Below are 22108 nucleotides of genomic sequence, written 5' to 3'. Positions count from 1 at the left end.
TTGTATGGTATGAAGAAATAGTACTGGACAGCAAGTCTGTACAACCAAAGACTATTCTGAGTTTCCTACTAACTCACTAGGTGACCTTGTAAATTAATTTACATTTTTTGGCTTCAACTTTAATAATCTCTCCAAATTAACAGTCTGTAACTATTTTTGCTAAATTCAATCATCACTACTGTAGAACAAAGTTCTAATTGGGTCAACAAGCATGTTTCCAATTTTATCATTTCTATGGCCTGTTACTTCTCTGTACCTTTAAGTCTCCCTCTGGAAAGCAATGCAATGGATAAGCTGATTTTAATTCTTTTTTTGCTCTAAAATTCTATGGGTCACACAATGGGTCTGAATCAATGTTCCTGGTCAGCCTACACTTTCTCAGGGGTTAAAAATATTTGACTCTATCATGCTGTGTAGGTCATTGCGGGCCCATGAAGCTGTCCTTGAGGTTTTGTGATGGGTCACTTAAGACATTAGAAATCAATGAGGTATTTAGGACCATTCATTCACCAAGATTCATTAGGCTCTTTCAATTCGGCTAACTATGTTAGAACAACAAGAGAGCTTAAGAAAAGGTTTCTACTATCAGCCTAACAATCTCCTCAGTATGGTCAAATTAATAAATAAGACCATTTTATCATTCTCTTTTTTATAGTATTTTATTTTAGTAGAGTTTCATTATTAATGGGCTTCTGTGATTCTTGAAGTGTAAAGATTTGGGGATTACATTTGTATATCTGGAATTTGTTTTTATACATGATTTAAGGTTGTCCCAAATTTAATTTCTTTCATATGAATAAACAGTTTTCCCATTTATTAAATTATTTTTTTCATTTAGACAAACAGCCATTATTTATTAAATTTTCGCATATAATGAGACCTTTTTTCTGGGCTCCATTGTGTGTTTCACTTATATATTTGTCTATTTTAATGATATTGCCAGTTGATTTTATTCCAGGACCTTTAAGTATGTCCTGATAGCCAATGATGCAAGTATTCTCTCACTAAAATTTTATTGCTGTTCTTGGATATTTTTATTATACTATATAAACTTTAAAACAGTTTTGGATTCTTAATTGAATATTGTTTGGATTCCAATTGGAATTTTATTAACATTACATATTAGCACTGAAGAAAAGGATATTTTTATGATGCTGTTGTCCCATCCAAGGACAGAGTATGTCTGACCATTTATGATCAGACATTAATTTATGACCTACAATAATCTTTTACTGTTTGGCAAAGATATTGTCAAAGTCAGTAAAGATTGCCTGCCACCTACATGGAAGAACTGGATAGAGTTCTGGGTCCTGGATTTGACCCAGCCCAGCCTGGCTGCTGTAAACATTTGGGGAGTGAACCAATGGGTGGAAGACATATCTCTCCCCTTCCTTCATTCTACCTGCCAAATAAATAAATCACCTCAAAATTAAGTAAATAAATATGGGAATAATATTTCCACTCTTTTCTGGAAAATGAAGGTAATATCTGCTAGCCTGTCTCTGGTTATTGGAAGAATTATGCAAAATAGTAGTAAACTTATAATTCTTTATAAATAAAGTTTTCATTAAAAAGGCAATAAGGAGTATATTTGAAAAGTATTTTAAATAAAAAGGAAAAAAGAATCTCTACCATGTAAAGAGTTGTAACAAACTGATAACAGAAGGATAAACATCCAAAAGAACAATGAATAAAGTATATAAATAGGCTATTTACATAGAGTAAATCTTGTTCAAAGTCACTCATAAGCATTTGCAAACTGAGATACAATGAGTTGTTTTCATACCATGATTTCTCCTATTCCTTACCAGTGGTATCCTAGGCTAGATAGCCCTTTGTGTGGGGGCTGCCTTAAATTTCACAGGGTATTTAGCAGACTCTAAGGCTGTGCCCAGAAATTAGGTTCAATGCCCCTCTGCCCCATCCAGTTACAACAATCAAAAATGATTACAGACCTTGTCAAATATCCACTAGGGGGCAAAATCATTACAGGCCGAGGACCACACATTTACACCTATTAAACAAGTAACATTTTTATAAGCCTGATTACACCTATAATCAGGGGTGCAGTACAAAAAGAATCCTGTTGCTATAAAATGTTGCCATATGTTGCTAATAAAAACGTAAGTTATTAATAATAGTCTATGGAAAGCAACTGAGAAATACCTATTAAAATTAAATATCACACAAATTCTTTAACCTTATAATCATAGGAAAAAGTCTCATTAAAATGAAATTAAAAATGTATACACAAACATTGTGCAAGGATGTTAATTGTAGCATGTTGGCAGTGACCAAAAAGTAGAAACTCAATGATGGACCTTAAATACAGAATGGCTGAACAAATTATAGTTCATTCACACAATGGGACATTATGTAGGCATTAGAAAGAATTATATACTTTTTTACATGGAATGTTTTCCATGAATTATTTCTTACTGAGAAAAATAAGAGCCCTAAGAATGCATAGTGTAATTGTATCATATAATCCTATTTTTTATAAAATATATACACCCTACATGCTTTTTTATATGAATACAGAATATATTCCTTAATATTCTTTATACCTCTACAAAATGGGAGAAAATATATTTGCAATTGAGATATCTCACAAAAAATATAGTATCTAGACTATATAAATAACTCTAACAGTTCAACAAAATTGACAACCTGATTTAAAATTGGGAAAAGACTTCCTCCAAAGAAAATATACACATGGTCAACAAATATATGAAAAGATGCTCAACACCATTAGTCATTAGGGAAACACAAATCAAAGCCATAAATAGACACCACTTCACATCCACTACTTAAAGAAAATAAAAAAACAGGAAAATGAATGTTGACAAGGATGTGGAAAAATTGTAAGCTTGGCTTGTGGGAAGACCCTGTGAAAAACAGCAGAGTAGTTCCTCAGATGGCTACAGATAGAATTACCAAGAGATACAGCAACCCTACTTCTGGGTACATACCCTGCAGAACCGAAAACAGACCTTCATATAAACACTTTCACAAAAGTGTTCACAGCACCACTATCCATAACAGCCAAGAGTGGAAACTACCCAAATGTCCATCAACTGATGAATGAGTAAACAAAATGTGGAATATACACATATTATTCAGTCACAAAAGGAACGATGTACTAATACATGCTACCATATGGATGAAGCTTAGAAAGATCATGGTATGTGAAAGAAACTAGAAGCTAGACACAGAAGGTCACAAGTACTATAAAACTTCCAGAACAGCTACATTTATGGAGACAGAATGCATACCTGTGTTTGTTGGGAGTAGAAGGCTGGTGCTAGTTGAGTTGGGAAAATAGGCAATGGCTATTTAATGGATATAGATTTCCTTTCTAGATGTTGAAAGTGTCTTGAAACAAGAAAGAAGGGATGATTCTACTGTTAGGGTCTAAAAAAAAAGCCCACCGCCCGAGGAACGACTCCAAGAGACTTTTTCTCTCATGCAACCAGCAAAGGGTTAAATTTATTGATCCAACATGTTGGGGCCCTCTGACAAGGACAGAGGAGCAGTGAGGAACTACAGCATAGGGTTTATAAAGGCAAAAACCGCAAAATCGGGAGGGGGGAGAGAATACATGGTTGCTAAGCGGTTGCTAAAATCTTACAATCAGCAATTATGATTTTAAGACATAGACAAATCACATCTTCATTATTAGCCCAGGTAACCCAGGTGCAACCTTTCTACTTTTAAGCTTGAGCAATCATGCTAGGGGGTTTTTGTGCGTTGCCAAGGGTGATGTAGTGCACTGCTATTGTCCGACTATTTGAGATCATAGTTTCAGACCAGAGTCTCACGGTGGGGGGGTGCTTTCCCAGAATGCAGTCTCAAGTGCTCCAAAATGGAGTCCCTACTGTCAAGGTGCTACTTTACTCTGTCTTATTTTCACAGCTGCACCAGGAAGGTTTTTAAACCTGTAAGCTTAAGCTTAACTTTTGACACCCATACATATACAATTTTAACTCTTCATTCCCCACTCCTTGTTGTGAGGATCTCTAATCTTAGAGATTATTCGTTTTTGTCTCTTTTAATGTGACATATTGTTGTCTTACAACCATGAGTTTAACATTTTTAACTTGTTTCCACACGAAGGTGATGAGTCTATTTAACATACAAGGTCCTATGGTTACAATTAGGAGTAGAACAATTAAGGGTCCTGTTAGGGCTGACAGTAGAGTAGTAAGCCACGGGGACCGGCCGAACTATGACTCAAACCATCCCTGTTGAGTTTCCCTCTCCCGTTGCCGTTTTTTCAGTCGTTTTTTGAGTTTGGCCATGGAGTTTCTAACCACCTCAGTTTAGTTGACATAAAAACAACATTTTTTTTTTTTTTTTAGGGCCGCGCATAACCCACCCCCATGAAAATGAGATTTAACCCCCCGCCTGTTCTGTAATACTGAAATGCAGATACTGGGCTGCATCTGGGAGATTGTGGAAGATTTGTCAGGCAGAAGGGGCGGGCATCTCCACCTGGCAGGTTATCAGGTAGAAGGGGGCAGGGCAGGATGCAAAGGCCAGGCTGCCCGTGAAACATTGTCAGGATGACTGAGATGCAGATGCATATGCTGGACACATTAGGCCTTTATGTCACACACACATAAGCTCATAACTGACTTTCTGCCTAATATTTTCCCCTCAAGAGGTAATACCCAAAATTCTTCTTTGGGATTATGGATGGAGTTCCGTTTTCTGTAACTTCTTCGAAGCTGGCATGTGGGCGTCGAGGGGGATTTGGGTATTTCCTCTTGCTACCTGTCTTATGGTGTGCAACAGTGGCCTTGGAAAGACTGTGTTGCTCGGTCCAGAGGGCTGCTCAAGTCGTCCAGTGGAATGGGCTGGAAGTCTTGCCTGATGACCATTTGGAGTTCAACAGCTTTTAGTCTGTTAGAGACAAAACGAACAAGGGCATTAAAAACACACGGTGCAAAGAGAAGCATCAAGATTGCAGAAGTTAGCGGGCCAAGGAGAGGAAATAGCCAGGATTTCCATGACCAGATGTCAGGCCAGAAATCCCAGCTCTGCTTGGCCTGGTCCTGGAGCTGTTTGGCTTTTTCCAGGAAAAGTACAAATCTGGGTTTGTGCCTGTCTAGTCTGATTGACCCAGAGACAATTTTTTTTTTTTTTATATTTAGTAGCCAGTTTTGCTAGGAAGTTAAGTCAATGTACAAGACTAGAGTCTCAGGCTGGGAAAAGGACAGACTAATGAATTATTTACATTTAACCATTTATATTATGGATTATTGTGCACACCCCTTAAGAGATAGGCCCTTTAAGTCCTCAGTGAGGACCTGTTCAAATTGGTGTAGGGCTATCTGAGTTAGCTGTTACCGAAAGCCCTGTTTTTAGGAACTGGCAGGGAGGGCTTTCTAAGCTTAATGTTATTGGATAGACTTTTAAGGCCTGGCTGGGTGTGTGAGGCCCAGACCTGTCCATGGGGTGCTGGAAGAGAATTGAAAGAGATGCAAATCTCCTTTAAGGGAGGCACCCTGTTGACTTGCATTACATGGATGCACTAGGAGGAGAGCTGAATAGGAGGCTGATGGAAATAGGCAACTTGCGTTTTACTGACCCTAGGCCATCCCCTCAATAGCAGTGGCTGGAGCTGGAAGCTGGGCAGAGGCTGGGCAGAGCCAAAGGCTTTTTAGCTCGGGGCCACAGGGTCAGCGGTTCTGAACCAGGAGTCCTTCGACACCCAGGGCAGTTCCGTGTCCAGTGGCCGTGCTCTTGGCAGGGCTGACAGAAGGCATTTGCTGTCACGACAGCTGCTTGCCCAATGCCCTGTCTCCTTATATCAGCAACAGGTGCCATTTGGGGTGCACTGGCCTTGCTGGGTCTCCTTGATGGCAATCACCGTGTAAAGCAGCCATTGATTGGTCTGTTGCCTATCCTCTGCTGCTAGCTTGCTCCTCATTTTTTTGGTCTCTAATAAAGTAGACCAAGGAGGCAGCCTCTATGATGTCAGTCAAGGGGGTGCTTAACCCAATCCTGATTTTTGGAGATTTTTTTTAAATATCAGGGTGAGCTAGAAAAACTATGGTCATGGGCAAATTCTGACACTTAGTATTTTCCTGCGAGTTAAGACCGTGCCCATGAGGAGAACTATGACCCTATAGGTAAGATCAACTGTGGTGACCTGCTTGCATACTTTTGAGGTCGTCAGTGTAACTTTTTACACTGAAAAATTGATCTAGTTGTCATATTATTTTATACTTTAACCTTTTTTTTGTTGTTGTTGTTGTTGTTTGGGGCCCTATACTGTGGCCAGGCATTATTACAGAAAAGGTCAGTCATCCCTTACATAAGGTCTGGGGATCAAACCGTACATCACAGTGGAGAGTCCTGCAGAACAGTAGTAACTTCCCTTCTGGAAGAGAAAAGAGAAGTGAGGCAGCGAGTTGGGTCTCTAGCCTGACTTTTTGGGCTTTTAGATTTAACTGGCAGTTTAACCAGTGTTTACTTTGTAGCCTGACTTAGAGGAGAAATTGTGGCAGAGGTCTCTGCCATTCTTTGGCTTCCGGGTATTTACCGTGTAGCCTGTGGACACTAGCGCTTTCTTGGGTTTCTGGAACCCAGTTTTTTAGCATCTTCTGCATAATCATAACTTAACAGAGACAGTAGAGTACACAATGGATTAACATGAATTTTATGTCTCTTGTTGTCGAATAAACCAGATATAAAAAAAAACCTTGTATATAAGAGTTTACATAATTTAGGATTATTTAACAGAGTCAAAAAAAGAGCTTACAGGACCTAACTCTAGAAATGGCAGAGTAACCGAATAAGCAAACACTGTTAAAATAGACGTTACAGTTTTTGCAGAAACAGATTCCAAGATTTATGATTTAGACCATTTTTAGATATTTACTAACATTAGTACATCTTTTTTTTTTTTTTTAAACCCCATTGTTATAACAGAAGATCAGACTTTAACTTTAGGTAAACATTTTAAAACTTTTTATGACTTGTTTACACCTTTTGAAACTTTATACCCGTAGTTTCTTTTACATAGCCTTGAATTGTCATGTATGGAAAACCTATGAGAATACATGTTAACAAACTCAAAGTTTTTTTTTTTTATCAAATTTGAGATGTTAAAAGTATATATAATATATTTTCCCAAGTTTTACTTAGCACTGATGCCTAGATGTCTTAAGACACTGAGTTATTAATGAATACCACACCATTATCTGAAATAGAAGTTAAAATTACATTTTTATGTTTTTAAGTAACATGAGGATAACACCTCCTGGACAGCAAACACTAGTGTATGTTTACAACTTTGAAAAGATCTTCCTCATTAAGAGAAACAAGTTTAAAGCATATCAAAGACATGTAAAACTGAGCAAGCAAGCCACTGAGCAAACCGAAGGGTGTTTGCATTACCTCAATTTTCTGAACCAATCTGCATTGGCTTACTTTAGTTAACAACATAAAGGCTTGTATACACAGAATTTACTCTTATTTTTATAAGACCACTTTAGCTGGAAAGCAAAAACATAAATACAGTATAGGTCTGACACCATTTATAACATTTTAATATATTTTATATAATTTGAATTGACCCAAGCAGCTGTTACTTTAACAAATTTAGAGTCTCATTCTTTGAGAGTTCCAGGGATCCGGCTGGAAGCCCAAAGTTGGAAGACTCGGTTTAGAATTTAAGCTGTCAGAGAGTCAAACCATTTAGCCAAAATTAGTACATTTCTGATCAGTTGGGTAATCACTCAGACATTAAAAACAGATAAACAATGTAAACAACTTTGCATTGTAGTTTTCCCAATTAAGACTCTAATGGCAATAGAAAAACGCGAAACCTTCGAAACCTTCGAGACAGGTGAATGCTCTCAGATGAATAACCCATTGTTTAGGTTTTTATTAGCTGCAAAGAGAAAAAACCATCAGGTTGGTAAGGGTTAATGGCTTAAGGTTCTGGCTCCCTTAGGTAAGGCCAGCAGTAGTATTGAATTGGAAATTCCTCCAGGAGAGGAGAGAAAAAGCAGCCCTGGGGTGGGGGCTCTGCCTAGAGATATTTGGCTATGCCTGCCTGGGTGCGGCAGGCCACATGAACTAGAATACAGTGCAGAGAAAGGCTGTGGTCCCCCATTTACAGGGAAGACTGCACACACCGTGGCCTGGCAGGACTAACCATGGGGTTGGGTAAGTGTGCCGTTTTACTAAGAGTGTTGGGAACCTCCTATAATTTAACCAAAGCCAGATCAATTAGGACTACTGCAGACACTCAGTCAATTACAACAGATAGTTAACTTTAGCTTTTTTCCAGATTTAGTCCTCAGGCAATCAAAGCTTAGCAACAGTAATACTTCACAAAAAAACTTTAAGACGCACCAGAGCTACCATAAGCTGCAAAGACGGAAAACTTTCTGCCAGGTTGGAAAGGGTTAACAGGTAACAGGTAACAGCTTTTCCCGGGGTGGAGAGACCTGTGGAATTTCCCTCTCCCTTTCTCCTGGCCAGTGGTACAGGAATGGAGATGAGGAGAGCAAAAGAGTGGAGGAGGGAGCCCCTGGGAGAAGGAGGAAGGCAGAAAGCAATAAAGCTCCTCAGTCTGGGGGCTGAGTGGGGTTTGAAATCTCCTATCGCTCAAGGTTACCCACTACCTAGTTGTCTGAGTTTACCTGAAGGGCCAATATTAGCCTCGACCGAAGCTAAGCCCTGCTCGCGTAGCAGTAGGCAGCGTGACCAGGCGTCCCTCTGAGAGAGAGACCTGATCCTCGGGTCGCAGTCCGGCCGCCGGGAAGCCAAAGCGAGCTCAGGGGGTCTCCAGGCTCTCAGCCAACTGCCCTTCCTAATTTCCCTCCCGTTCCTTACAATCCCTCTGGAGTTTCGGCCGTAGCTAAGCCGTGGCCGGGGGGACTCCGCGTTCTCGGAGAGCTGTGGGGTGCCGGACACTCAACGGTCACTTCCACAGATCCGGTCCCGCTTGAGGGAAGGAATACTGACCTTCGATGTCTTCTTAAAATCCCCGTCTGGGTGCCCATGACGGCCAGGCTGGAGAACGGCCTCTTTCACTCGGCTAATGAGTGGTAAATGGAATGAGCCCTCCGGGGGCCAATCCACTCTGAGAGCAGGTCATTTAGAGACACAGAAAGACTGCCACTTTACCTTTTTGACTGACAAAGAAAGGTTATGTGCCTAGTGGCTTACCTCTGACCAATGATTCAAAGTTAGAGACAAAGGTGTAGACACAGTCTGGCCCATGTTAGCAGACAACACAATGTACACAAACAGACAAACAGCGTAGAGAAGCAGCATACAACGACCACACAAATGTCTACCAAACGGGAGCCATCACGGTGTCCCAAAAATGCTTAACAAATACAAAAGACTAACGAGCTCGATCAAATACCAAAGTTTCGGCAGTACAAACAAAATGTGAGTCTCTGCAGTCTATTTCCCTACTGCAGGCAACCCACCAAACAGGAAACACTGGGCGTCCCCAGTTCTCCCTTTCTCCCGGGGCGTCCCCCGGGATGTGGTCTGTGGCTCCGGAGCACGTCTGCCCGCCACAGTCGGGTGGAGCTCTCGCTCGAGCCCGACAACCACGCTGCCGATTACAAACAAATAACAAACCTTACCAAACAACAAATTAAAGTGTACACGTTTAAGCAAAACAATAGGCGCCTTACTCACCCCGAGAGATATCCGTTGGAGGCGTCCACAGGCAGCAGTCAGATCTCGGTGGGACCTCCAAATGTTAGGGTCTAAAAAAAAAGCCCACCGCCCGAGGAACGACTCCAAGAGACTTTTTCTCTCATGCAACCAGCAAAGGGTTAAATTTATTGATCCAACATGTTGGGGCCCTCTGACAAGGACAGAGGAGCAGTGAGGAACTACAGCATAGGGTTTATAAAGGCAAAAACCGCAAAATCGGGAGGGGGGAGAGAATACATGGTTGCTAAGCGGTTGCTAAAATCTTACAATCAGCAATTATGATTTTAAGACATAGACAAATCACATCTTCATTATTAGCCCAGGTAACCCAGGTGCAACCTTTCTACTTTTAAGCTTGAGCAATCATGCTAGGGGGTTTTTGTGCGTTGCCAAGGGTGATGTAGTGCACTGCTATTGTCCGACTATTTGAGATCATAGTTTCAGACCAGAGTCTCACGGTGGGGGGGTGCTTTCCCAGAATGCAGTCCCAAGTGCTCCAAAATGGAGTCCCTACTGTCAAGGTGCTACTTTACTCTGTCTTATTTTCACAGCTGCACCAGGAAGGTTTTTAAACCTGTAAGCTTAAGCTTAACTTTTGACACCCATACATATACAATTTTAACTCTTCACTACAAATTGTGAAAATACTAATGCCATTGAGTTGTACACTTCAATGTGTTTAATGGTTGATTTTGTTGTGAGATATCTAATTTTTTTAACTTTTATTTAATGAATATAAATTTCCAAAGTACAGCGTATGGATTACAATGGCTTCCTCCCCCCCATAACTTCCCTCCCCCACCCGCAACCCTCCCCTTTCAAACTCCCTCTCCCCTTCCATGCACATCAAGATTCATTTTCAATTCTCTTTATATACAGAAGATCAGTTTAGCATATATTAAGTCAAGGTTTCAACAGTTTGCACCCACAAAGAAACACAAAGTGAACAATACTGTTTGAGTACTAGTTATAGCATTAAATCATAATGTACAGCACATTAAGGACAGAGATCCTACATGAGGAGTAAGTGCACAGTGACTCCTGTTGTTGACTTAACAAATTGATACTCTTGTTTATCGCATCAGTAATCACCCTAGGCACTTGTCATGAGTTGCCAAGGCTATGGAAGCCTTTTGAGTTCACCGACTCTGATCATATTTAGACAAGGTCATAGTCAGAGTGGAAGTTCTCTCCTCCCTTCAGAGAAAGGTACCTCCTTCTTTGATGACCTGTTCTTTCCACTGGGGTCTCACTCGCAGTGATCTTTCATTTAGGTCTTTTTTTTCCCCAGAGTGTCTTAGCTTTCCATGCCTGAAATAGTCTCATGGGCTTTTCAGCCGGATCCGCATGCCTTAAGGGCTGATTCTGAGGCCAGAGTGCTGTTTAGGACACCCGCCATTCTATGAGTCTGCTATGTATCTCACTTCCCATGTTGGATCATTCCCCCCCCTTTTTTTTGACAGGCAGACTGGACAGTGAGAGAGAGAGACAGAGAGAAAGGTCTTCCTTTACCATTGGTTCACTCTCCAATGGCCGTCAAGACACCGCGCTGATCCGATGGCGCACTGGGCTGATCCGATGGCAGGAGCCAGGTGCTTCTCCTGGTCTCCCATGGCGTGCAGGGCCCAAGCACTTGGGCCATCCTCCACTGCACTCCCAGGCCACAGCAGAGAGCTGGCCTGGAAGAGGGGCAACCGGGACAGAATCCGGTGCCCTGACCAGGACTAGAACCCGGTGTGCTGGCGCCGCAAGGTGGAGGATTAGCCTAGTGAGCTGTGGCGCTGGCCTGTTCTCTCCCTTTTTTATTCTATCAGCTAGTATTTGCAGACACTAGTCTTGTTTATGTGATCCCTTTGACTCTTAGTCCTATCATTATGATCAATTGTGAACTGAAATTGATCACTTGGACTCGTGAGATGGCATTGGTACATGCCACCTTGATGGGATTGAATTGGAATCCCCTGGTATGTTTCTAACTCCACCGTTTGGGGCAAGTCAGCTTGAGCATGTCCCGAATTGCACATCTCTTCCCTCTCTTATTCCTGCTCTTATATTTAACAGAGATCACTTTTCAGTTAAGTTTCAACACTTAAGAATAACCGTGTATTGATTACAGAATTCAACCAAAAGTATTAAGTAGAACAAACAAAAAAAATACTAAGAGGGATAATGTTTTAAATTGCTCATCAAGAGTCAGGGCAAGGGCTGATCAAGTCACCATTTCTCATAGTGTTCATTTCACTTTAACAGGCTTCCTTTTTGGTGCTCGGTTAGTTGTCACCAATCAGGGAGAACATATGATATTTGTCCCTTTGGGACTGGCTTATTTCACTCACTGGCTTATTTGTGTTTTCCAAATTCCTAACAGTGATCACTTTTCAGTTAAAAGTTAAACACCTAAGAATAATTGTGTGTTAATTACAGAGTTCAACCAACGGTACTAGAACAAAAAAAAAATACTAAAATGGATAAAGTATTACATTGTACATCAACAGTCAGGACAAGAGCTGATCAAGTCACTGTTTCTCATAGTGTCCATTTCACTTCAACAGGTTTCCCCTTTGGTGCTCAGTTAGTTGTCGCCGATCAGGGAGAACATATGATATTTGTCCCTTTGGGACTGGCTTAGGTCACTCAGCATGATGTTTTCCAGATTCCTCCATCTTGTTGCAAATGACCGGGTTTCATTGTTTTTGACTGCTGTATAGTATTCTATAGAGTACATGTCCCATAATTTCTTTATCCAGTCTACTGTTGATGGGCATTTGGATTGGTTCCAGGTCTTAGCTATTGTGCATTGAGCTGCAATAAACATTGCAGGCAGCTTTTTTGTTTGCCAATTTAATTTCCTTTGGGTAAATTCCAAGGAGTGGGATGGCTGGATTGTATGGTAGGGTTATATTCAGGTTTCTGAAGAATCTCCAGACTTACTTCCACAGTGGCTTAACCAGTTTGCATTCCCACCAACAGTGGGTTAGTGTCCCTTTTTCCCCATATCCTTGCCAGCATCTATTATTGGTAGATTTCTGAATGTGAGCCATTCTAATCGGGGTGAGGTGAAACCTCATTGTGGTTTTGATTTGCATTTCCCTGATTGCTAGTGATCTTGAACATTTTTTCATGTGTCTGTTGGCCATTTGGATTTCCTCTTTTGAAAAATGTCTATGGAGGTCCTTGGCCCATCTCTTAAGTGGGTTGTTTGTTTTGATGTTGTGGAGTTTCTTGATTTCTTTGTAGATTCTGGTTATCAACCCTTTATCTGTTGCATAGTTTGCAAATATTTTTTCCCATTCTGTCGGTTGCCTCTTCACTTTCCTGACTGTATCTTTTAAAGTACAGAAACTTTCAATTTGATGCAATCCCAAATGTTAATTTTGGCTTTGACTGCCTGTGCTTCTGGGGTCTTTTCCAAGAAGTCTTTGCCGGTACCTGTATCTTGCAGGGTTTCTCCAATGCTCTCTAATAATTTGATGGTGTCAGGTCATAGATTTAAGTCTTTAATCCATGTTGAGTGAATTTTTGTGTAAGGTGAAAGGTAGGGGTCTTGCTTCATGATTCTGAATGTGTAAATCCAATTTTCCCAGCACCATTTATTGAATAGACTGTCCTTACTCCAGGGATTGGTTTTGGATCCTTGATCAAATATAAGTTGGCTGTAGATGTTTGGATTGATTTCTGGTGTTTCAATTCTGTTCCATTGGTCTATCCATCTGTTTCTGTACCAGTACCATGCTGTTTTGATTACAACTGCCCTGTAGTATATCCTGAAATCTGGTATTGTGATGCCTTCGGCTTTGTTTTTGTTGTACAAGATTGCTTTAGCTATCTGAGGTCTCCTGTGCCTCCATATGAATTTCAGCATCATTTTTTCCAGATTTGGGAAGAAGGTCTTCGGTATCTTGATTGGTATTGCATTGAATCTATAAATTGCTTTTGGGAGAATGGACATTTTGATGATATTGATTCTTCCAATCCATGAGCATGGAAGATTTTTCCATTTTTTGGTATCCTCTTCTATTTCTTTCTTTAAGGTTTTGTAATTTTCATCGTAGAGATCTTTCACGTCCTTGGTTAAGTTTATTCCAAGGTATTTGATTGATTTTGTAGCTATTGTGAATGGGCTTGATCTTAGAAGCTCTTCCTCAGCCGTGGCATTGCCTGTGTATACAAAGGCTGTTGATTTTTGTGCATTGATTTTATATCCTGCTACTTTGCCAAACTCTCCTGTGAGTTCCAATAGTCTCTTAGTAGAGTTCTTTGGGTCCCCTAAGTAAAAAATCATATCATCTGCAAAGAGGGATAGTTTGAGTTCTTCCTTCCCAATTTGTATCCCTTTAATTTCTTTTTCTTGCCTAATAGCTCTGGCTAGAACTTCCAGAACTATATTCAATAGCAGTGGTGAGAGTGGGCATTCCTGTCTGGTAGCAGATCTCAGTGGAAATGCTTGCAGCTTTCCCCCATTCAATAGGATGTTGGCCGTGGGTTTTTCATAAATTGCTTTGATTGTATTGAGTAATGTTCCTTCCATACCCAGTTTGCTTAGAGTTTTCATCATGAAAGGGTGCTGTATTTTATCAAATGCTTTCTCTGCGTCTATTGAGATAATCATATGGTTTTCCTTCTGCAGTCTGTTAATGTGGTGTATCACATTGATTGTTTCATGCACATTGAACCCTCCCTGTATACCAGGGATAAATCCCACTTGGTCTGGGTGGATGATCTTTCTGATGTGTTGTTGCATTCTATTGGCCAGAATTTTATTGAGGATTTTTGCATCTATGTTCATCAGGGATATTGGTCTGTAATTCTTATTTATTTATTTATTTATTTATTTTGACAGGCAGAGTGGACAGTGAGAGAGAGAGACAGAGAGAAAGTTCTTCCTTTGCCGTTGGTTCACCCTCCAATGGCCACCGCTGCCGGTGCACTGTGGCCAGCGCACCGCTCTGATCCGATGGCAGGAGCCAGGTACTTATCCTGGTCTCCCATGGGGTGCAGGACCCAAGCACTTGGGCCATCCTCCACTGCACTCCCAGGCCACAGCAGAGAACTGGCCTGGAAGAGGGGCAACCGGTGTAATTCTCTTTCAATGCTGCATCTTTTTCCGGCTTAGGAATTAAGGTGATGCTGGCTTCATAGAAAGAATTTGGGAGGATTCCCTCTTTTTCAATTGTTCTGAATAGTTTGAGAAGAATTGGAGTTAGTTCTTCTTTAATTGTCTGGTAGAATTTAGCAGTGAATCCAAGTGGTCCTGGGCTTTTCTTTGTTGGGAGGGCCTTTATTACTGTTTTTATTGCTGTCTCAGTTGTGTGTCTGTTTAGGTTTTCTATGTATTCTTGGTTCATTTTAGGTAGGTTGCACGTGTCCAGGAATCTATCCATTTCTGATAGGTTTCCTGTTTGCTGGCATACTAGTCCTTGTAGTAATTTCTGATGATTCTTTTTATTTCTGTGGTGTTTGTTGTTACATTTCCTTTTTCATCTCTGATTTTATTAATTTGGGTCTTTTCTCTTCTTTTTTTAGTTAGTTGGGCCAATGGGGTGTCAATCTTGTTTATTTTTTCAAAAAACCAGCTCCTCGTTTGGCTGATTTTTTGTAATTTTTTTTGGATTCAATCCTATTGATTTCTTCTCTGATTTTTTTTTTTGACAGGCAGAGTGGACAGTGAGAGAGAGAGACAGAGAGAAAGGTCTTCCTTTGCCGTTGGTTCACCCTCCAATGGCCACCGCGGCAGGTGAGCTGCGGCTGGCGCACCGTGCTGATCTGATGGCAGGAGCCAGGTGCTTCTCCTGGTCTCCCATGGGGTGCAGGGCCCAAGGACTTGGGCCATCCTCCACTGCACTCCCTGGCCACAGCAGAGAGCTGGCCTGGAAGAGGGGCAACCAGGACAGAATCCGGCGCCCCAACCGGCACTAGAACCCGGTGTGCCGGCGCAGCAAGGCGGAGGATTAGCCTATTCTTCTCTGATTTTAATTATTTCTCTTCTCTTACTATATTTGGGTGATTTGCTGCAGATTTTCTAGATCCTTGAGATGAATTGAAAGCTCATTTATTTGGTGCCTTTCCAATTTCTTGATGTAGGCACCTATTGATATAAACTTTCCTCTTAACACTGCTTTTGCTGTATCCCATAAGTTTTGGTATGTTGTGCTGTTATCCTCATTTACTTCCAGAAAGTTTTTGATTTCTCTTTTAATTTCTTCTATGACCCATTGTTCATTCAGGAGCATGTTGTTCAGTCTCCATATGTTTGCATATGCTCTAGGGATTCCTGAGTTGCTAATTTCCAACTTCATTCCTTTATGGTCTGAGAATCTGCATAGTATGATTCTAATTCTTTTGAATTTGCTGAGACTTGCTTTATGGCCTAGTATGTGTTCAATCCTAGGGAAGGTTCCATGTACTGCTGAGAAGAATGTAAATGCTATCTGTGTAGGATGAAAAGTTCTGTAGACATCTGTTAGATCCATTTGGGCTATAGTGTCGTTTAAATCTACTGTCTCCTTATTGATCTTCTGTCCTGTTGATCTGTCTATTTCTGAGAGTGGAGTATTGAAGTCCCCCAGTACTATTGTATTGGGGTCTAAGTCTCCCTTTAAGTCCCTTAACAAATCTTTTAAATAAACCGGTGTCCTGTAATTAGGTGCATATACACTGATAATCGTTATATCTTCTTGTTGAATTGATCCCTTGATCATTATATAGTGCCCTTCTTTGTCTCTCCTAACAGTTTTTGTGGTAAAGTTTATGTTGTCTGATATTAAGATGGCTACACCCGCTCTTTTTTTCATTTCTGTTGGCATGGTATATCTTTTTCCAGCCTTTCACTTTCAGTCTATATGCATCTTTGCTGGAAAGATGTGTTTCTTGTAAACAGCAAATAGATGGGTTTTGTTCCTTAACCCAGTCAGCCAATCGGTGTCTTTTAACTGGACAGTTCAGGCCATTAATGTTCAATGTGACTATTGATAAGTAGTAACTTTGCCCTGCCATTTGCCAAATATATTTTCTTTCTTTCTTTCTTTCTTTCTTTCTTTCTTTCTTTCTTTCTTTCTTTCTTTCTTTCTTTCTTTTTACAGGCAGAGTGGATAGTGAGAGAGAGAGACAGAGAGAGAAAGGTCTTCCTTTGCCATTGGTTCACCCTCCAATGGCCGCTGCAGCCGGCGCACTGTGGCCAGCGCACCGCACTGATCCGAAGGCAGGAGCCACGTGCTTCTCCTGGTCTCCCATGGGGTGCAGGGCCCAAGCACTTGGGCCATCCTCCACTGCACTCCCAGGCCACAGCAGAGAGCTGGCCTGGACGAGGGGCAACCAGGACAGAATCCAGTGCCCCGACCAGGACTAGAACCCGGTGTGCTGGCGCCACAAGGTGGAGGATTAGCCTAGTGAGCCACGGCACCGGCCCCAAAAATATTTTCTAATATATGTTTTGAACTTCCTGTGATCTTTTGCTGTGAGGTTTCCTTCGTTTACCTTTTTTCATATTGATGACCGTGTTTCTGTGTTTCTGTGTGTAACACATCTTTAAGCATCTTTTGCAGAGCTGGACGAGTGGCAAGAAATTCTTTCAATTTCTTTTTGCTGTGAAAGGTCTTTATTTCACCTTCATTCACAAATGAGAGCTTTGCAGGATATAATATTCTAGGCTGGCAGTTTTTCTCTCTTAGTACCTGGGCTATATCTCGCCATTCCCTCCTAGCTTGTAGGGTTTCTGATGAGAAGTCAGCTGTGAGTCTAATTGGAGGTCCTGTGAGAGTAATCTGACGTTTCTCTCTTGCACATTTTAGGATCTTTTCTTTATGTTTCACTGTGGTGAGTTTAATTACAACGTGTCGTGGTGAGGATCTCTTTTGGTCATGTTTATTAGGGGTTCTATGAGCTTCCTGTACTAGGATGTCTCTGTCCTTCTCCAAACCTGGGAAATTTTCTGCTAGTATCTCACTAAAAAGGCCTTCTAATCCTTTCTCCCTCTCCATGCCTTCAGGAACTCCTAGAACTCGAATGTTGGGTTTTTTAATAGTATCCTGTAGATTCCCAACAATATTTTTTAGATTTCTAATTTCCTCTTCTTTTCTTTGGTTTGACTGTATCCTTTCCTGTGCTCTATCTTCTACGTCCGATATTTCCTCTTCTGCTTCACCCATTCTGTTTTTATGGCTCTCTAATGTGTTTGTCATTTGATCTATTGAATTCTTCATTTCATTATGATTTCTCATCACTATCACAATTTCATGTTCTACTAGTTGTTTCATTTTGTTTTGATTCCTCCTTAATATTTCATTTTCACGTGAGAGATTTTCTATCTTGTCCATTAAGGATTTCTGTAGTTCAAGAATTTGTTTTTGAGAACTTCTTAATGTCCTTATCAATTTTTTGAGATCTGCTTCTTGCATTTCTTCTATCTCATCATCTTCATAATCTTGAATTGGGGTGTCTTTTTCATTTGGGGGCATCATAGTGTCTTCCTTGTTCTTGTTACCTCGGTTTCTGCATTTGTTTGGCATTGTGGAGATATTCTTTGATTTCTTCGCTGTGGTGCCTTTTCTTGTTATACTATCACTCTAGATTAAGTGGACTGTCTGCTTTTGATGGATCCTTAGAGGCTGTGATGGGTGTGGCCAGAGAACTCTGTTTGGTTCTTCAGGGTTAAGGGTGTGCCAAAGGTGACTCACCCAGATTGTTCTCTCTCTCTCTCTCTCTTTTTTTTTTTTTTTTTTTTGACTCAGTTGGGAAGTAATTCCACACAGATGAGTGGAATTGAGGGTAGTTGATGTATGAAATCTGGTCCCTGTGGGTATTAGTCTGCTCTACCCCTGGGACCACACAAAGAGTTTATGCAGCCCTCAGTGTGGTCTCAAATTTCTCCGCAGTCTCTCACCAGGTTGCCAAGGTTACCAATTGATTTTGTTGTGAGATATCTAATTTTAAAATGCATTCTATTTACCTCTGTGTGAGTTTCCTATGGCTGCCCAGAAAAATATCAACATTTAGCAGCTTAAAACTATTACTACAACAGCTCAGCTCATAGTGCTGTAGATCAAGTTCAGGTGGGCTCCTGGCTTGGGGTGATGCAGGCTGCAGTTCAGATGTTGGCCACACTGGGCCTTTTGCTGAAGACTCTGAGGTGGCTCTGAGGGAGAATCATTAAGGTTTCTGTTTGTTTGTTTGTTTTTTGTTTTGTTCCGTTTTTAGCGGGATTCAGTTCCCTGTAGATGTAGGACTGAGAGGCCTTGCTGGCTATTGGCCAGGAGTTAGTGCCACATTTCTTAGCACACAGTCCCCTCCAGCAGCAGTATATCAAATTCTCAGCCTTCAAATAACATTGTTCTGATTTACTGTTTCACTACTAGCAGGAGAAAATTCTGTTTTTAAAGGGCTTGTGTGATCAGATTGGGCCCACTTGAATAACCTCATGTTTATCATAAAATGTTAGGAACTCACAGGTCTACTATCAAATTCACTGGTCCCAGACCACACTCATAGTGGTGAGGATTCTGTAAGCGAAAACATCATTCAGGACCATTCTAGAATTCTGATTATCAAGACTACTTAGAGAAAAATAATAATAAACATTTTCTACCCAATATAAGAATTGTTATTTGTTTATACACAGCCTCTTTGCCAAGAGAATCTGAGGTGTTTAATTGATTTATACCCTGAAAAATTTACAGAGCCAGTGTTTTACAGATTAACACAGTTTGGGTCTCCAAGGCTCATCTCTCCCAACTTGCTTGTTTCTTTCTTTCTTTCTCTTTCTTTCTTTCTTTCAAAGCACTGAACGTCAATGCAAAGCAGCTGCAACAGGATCATTGAAGTCATCTTTGTGGCCACCATAACATGCTTGGAGTTTAGGAGACTAGATAATTATATTATGTAGATCAGAAGTTCTCAAAGTTTTGGGGGCAAGCATTGTGGCATAGCGAGCTAAGCTGCTGCCTGCCATGCCAGCATCCCATATGGGTGCCGATTCATGTCTTGGCTGCTCCAGTTCAGACCCAGCTCCCTGCAAATGCACTTGGAAAAGAAGTGGAGGATAACCCAAATACTTGGACCCCCTACCACACACATGGAAGACCCAGAGGAAACTCTTGGATTCTGCCTGGCCCAGTCCTGGCTGTTGGTAGCCATCTCTCTCTCTCTCTCCCTCTTCTTCCTTCCCTCTCTCTGTAACTCTGCCTTTCACATAAATAAATCTTAACAAATGTTCTCAGACGTTTTGATCTCATAACCATTTCTAAATTTTTTCTTCTTCTTTTTTAAAGATTTATTTATTTATTTATTTTGAAAGTCAGAGTTATATAGAGAGAGGTGGGGGGGGAGGGGGAGAGAGAGAGAGATCTTCCATCTGCTGGTTCATTCCCCAGCTGGCTGCGACAGCCAGAGCTGGGCCAGACTGAAGCCAGGAGCCAGGAACTTCTTCCAGGTCTCCCATGTCAGTGGCAGGGGCCATCTTCTGTTGCTTTTCCTAGACCATTGGCAGGGAGCTGGATTAGAAGAGGAGTAACCAAGACATCATGAGATGCCAGTGTCCCAGGCGGTAGTATTACCTACTACACCACTACAGTGGCCCCAGGACCCTTGTTACTGAGACCTTTGGGCTTTGAGTTTTTCGTTTGTTTTTTAACCTATTGCTATTTGCCATATTATTAATCAAACATGCACAGGTTTTAAAACATAACAATGTGAACTTAAATCCTTCAGAGGCATAAGTCAACCAGGATGCTGTCTTTACTTGAAGATGCCCTGAAGCTGGTTCCCAGGACCTTTCAATGAACCTCACCTGTGACCTAGGAAACATCAGCCATGGGCAAGGAAACATCTGCACATTAGGAAGTGTGTTGATTAAGACTCCACTGTTTTCTTCTCCCTACTTGTAGATAATATGCCATGCGAGGGTGTAATGTACCTCCTTAATAAACAGTCAAGCCTGTTAGCTGTTACCAGGTGTAACTTTCAATAAGGTATTCTTTGATTTTCAATGACACTGATAACCACCCACAAATCTGTATTGCTTAAATCTGATGCAACGCATGGCTTCACCCTATAACAAAAGTATGAAACCTGCAACCAAACTCAGGCTTGCAGAACAGCCAGCTCAGGCAACTGTTTGGATTGTTTCTAGATATAAATCTTCAGTTTTATTAGTGAAATAAACTCCAACTTTTATTTTCCAACCAGTAATGGAATATACATACAAGCACACATTGTTTTAACCTAGAGTGACAATGTCATTACATGTTATTTAGCCTCTGGAGTAGAAAAGAAAATAAAGTCTGGTTATGAAAATAGTTTTGCCCTCGGAGGGGCTATGACATGGTCCCAAGGACACCCAGAGCTTCGTAGACCACACTTTGAGACTCAGTGAGAGATATAAAATACCACTTACTGTATTTCTTCGTAAATGAATCAACTCACAAATTTTGATGCAGCCCATCTTCTCTTGCACTTAGAAACAAATCTTTCCATTTACTACTATCTTGTTCCACCTGGAACACTCTTTCATGGCTGATGCCTGCACAAAGTGTCATTTGCTGTCACACACACACACAATTGAGCTTAAGGATAACGTGCATAAAAAAAAAAAACAATTCAAAAATGCTTAATGAGAGTGCACAGGAAAATTTGCTCCAAGTGGTGCAGCGTCGCCCTCAGTGGAAGGATTAGGATATTGTCAGGTTATGAGTCAGGCAGACAGAGGCATACTGAAGAATATAAAAGCAAGCACTGAGGATTCTCGTCATGCTTCGCCCTTGAAAACCCTGCCAAGACCTGGTCCCTGATTACTTTAATGACTCAGGCTTTTCCACTTTGTTTTAACCATAGGCTATGCGGTACATGAAGTCTTTTAACAATTCTCTTCAAAGCCTATTTGCAAAAAGTGAGGAAGGAAAGCTAAATCCCTTCAGACGGGGCCCATCGAGGTCCCTCTGGTGAGTGACCGGCTCGTTCACTGTTCTCACACCGCGTTCCGGACTTTCTTCCAGTCAGTAAACGCCCGAGCGCTTAGATCCAGCGTCTTTTTATGGCAGACAGCGATCTGAAGTCTGAAAGCTGCTGGAGGAACAGTCGGGCGTCCCCCCGCCCCAAGGTTAAATCTTGGTGGAGCCTGGGTCATCGAGTCTGAGAGGACTCGGAGGACGGGGCTTAGGAAGGAGTGTGGCTGCGGAAGCGCTGGTCCTGGCGATTAGGCCCCTGAGGGACCTCTCACGGCACAGCGGCAGCACGGAAGCTGGCCGAGCCGACCGCGGTAAGGGAACCAACACCGCGCGCTGCATGCCTCGCGCGCGGGGCCACCACACGGCTCGGCGTTCCGACCCGAGTCCTTCAAGTCCTCCAGGCCTGAGGGCGGTCTGGCCGGCCGTCTGTACCACCGGTCGTGTGAGTCACCGACCAATAGGAGAGAAGCCACTCT

Source organism: Oryctolagus cuniculus, chromosome 7 (assembly GCF_964237555.1).
Source record: "Oryctolagus cuniculus chromosome 7, mOryCun1.1, whole genome shotgun sequence".
Classification (NCBI taxonomy): Eukaryota; Metazoa; Chordata; class Mammalia; order Lagomorpha; family Leporidae; genus Oryctolagus; species Oryctolagus cuniculus.
The sequence above is the reverse complement of the archived record's forward strand: the minus strand, read 5'-3'. Positions refer to the sequence as shown.